Raw genomic sequence first — 2,306 nt, forward strand, 5'->3', positions numbered from 1 at the left:
CTTTCTACTTCTTACCTTTTTAAAAAACGTAGTGAGTAGAAAGTACAGATAATTGTGTAAAAATGTTACAAATAAAAGTAAAAAGAATGCTTGAAATTATTACTCAAGTAAAGTACAGATAACCAAAGTTTCTACTTAAGTACAGTAACAAAGTATTTGTACTTAGTTACTTTACAACTCTGTAAATACACACATCTCTCTTTGGGTTTTGTCTAGTGGTTCCCAACCCTGGTCCTCAAGTAGCCCTATCCAGCATGTTTTACTTGTTTCCCTGCTGTTCAGCAGGTCTTCAGAAGATTGTTAATCACTCATTCATTCAAACCAGGTGTGTCAAATCAGGGAAACATCTAAAAATCACTGCTTTAAATGTTGAACAACACCTCAAGAGCTTCTCTGAGCTTGACGAGACATTTTCAAAATGTAATACTGACTGATTTTTAGTGTTGCCTCTGGAAGCCATTGATTCTTTATTTTTAAATAATAAATCAGATAACATGTATTAAAGCAGTTATTCTCAACCCTGGTCCTCAAGGACTCCTTTCCTGCATGTTTAGATGTTTCCCTGATTTGACACACCTGGTTTGAATGAAAGAATGATTAACAATCTTCTGAAGACCTGCTGAATAGCAGGGAAACAAGCAAAGCATGCTGGATAGTAGGCCTGGGTGATAAACTGAAAAAATAACAAATACCAACATTTGTGACAACAACCGACGCCATTTTGCCCATGTCGGTATTTTTGGTAAATGAGATAAAGAGAAACCTGCTGTTTTCTGTTGTCTCGTTAAAGCCGCTCAGTCCAACACAGGTTTAAACAGAGGCTGCTTTCAACAAATCAAACGAACCCCACAGCTTTATCCAATCAGAGCAGAGCAGGGCGGGTTCTTCTGATGTAGGAGCAGCAGTCTGGGATAAACAACGGTCAGCCTGCAGCTCGGCTGCAGCTCCTGTCCTGAATGAACAAACCCCGTCCTGCACACTTTGCTCCCCAGCTACCCGAGACATTGGTATCTAAAATCTAACCCACTATAAGTTTATGTGTTCAGAACGTTGTTATCTAACAGGTATGTCCAACTTTGCTCGTGTGACCAAAGTCTTCTCCTCGAAAGCGCTGTTACGAGAGCGCAYCGAGGTGCACAGAACTGCTGTTTCAGTTCTTCTAATGAAACAATATTAACTCTAATTGATGAACATTTGTTTGTCACATATTATAGAAAAGACGAGTCTCCGCTTAGCGTTACCCCCCCCCCACCAAAATAAACCCCGCTATGTTTATCATATCTCCAAATTTCCTTCTTCACTTGCTTACTTCTATTTAGAACCATACTGTGACTGAACTGCTCTGTGATTCAATAAATGATCAAATATGAAGAATAAATAGTATTAAATGTTTGCATAAGCTCTCTAAATTATACAAACCTTTTGAAAGAAATAGTCATTTTAAAGGGGCAATATCATGTAAAATCAACTTTTTTGAGTTTTATATCATGTTATAATGTTACACTCTCATAAAAACATGCCCAAAGCCTTGCTCTGACTCATTCATGCATGTTTGAGAAATCCTGCAGCATTTTTAGGCAGCCATGCTGAGGATGAAAACGACAGGTGGGGACCAGGAATGCCTTTTGGTACCAGAAACGCCTCTGGGATGTGTCTTTAAGCCGAACTTCCTCATGGCAGAGCACATCCCCTCCCCCCTCCTCCCCACACACCCAGCCCACCCATGACTCCTGCAGGCTCTCGGCAGTAACAGAGCAAAAGAGAAAATGAAAAAGCTGTGTGCTAAGATCCACTACTTCTCACTCAATGAAGCTCTTTTCAGATTCAAAATACCTTTGAGGAAATGTATTTTCAGATGCCAGGTAAACTGCATCATAGCGCATGTGTGAAACAAACCACCCCCGTGCACGCGACCCCCCCTCACTGACGGGACAGGACAGAAGCAGGAGGAGGTTCTTAAAGAGACAGAGGCCAAATTCCAGGCGTTTAGAAGAGGAAGTGAGGAGAAGATAAGATTATTTTCTATTTAAACATAAAAACAGCATTTTAATAACAGCTAAAGGTGACATAGATACTTTATTAATGTATATTATTTAAATATATGCCTGAGAAACACATAATGTTGGCCCTTTAATAGAGAAATCAGTCAGTCTAACAAATAAACAATTTTTATTTAAGTTATTTTGTGCAGTGCAAATGACACATTTGGTATATATTTTTTAAATCTAAAATTATAGTACATGCATAATGTGTGTGTTTGCACTGAAAAGTTATGGAGATGGATAAATATTTGTGTGAACATATCT

The 2,306-nt window shown here is 38.8% G+C and overlaps 1 protein-coding gene across 9 annotated transcripts in view; it reads right to left on the minus strand.

Annotated features, from left to right (window-relative positions):
- The window catches only part of gramd1bb (GRAM domain containing 1Bb), a 122,763-nt gene that overhangs the window by 114,253 nt on the left and 6,204 nt on the right, over positions 1-2,306 (minus strand). The gene's annotated exons all lie outside the window — the stretch shown is intronic.

Source organism: Austrofundulus limnaeus, unplaced genomic scaffold, assembly GCF_001266775.1.
Source record: "Austrofundulus limnaeus strain Quisiro unplaced genomic scaffold, Austrofundulus_limnaeus-1.0 Scaffold122, whole genome shotgun sequence".
NCBI lineage: Eukaryota > Metazoa > Chordata > Actinopteri > Cyprinodontiformes > Rivulidae > Austrofundulus > Austrofundulus limnaeus.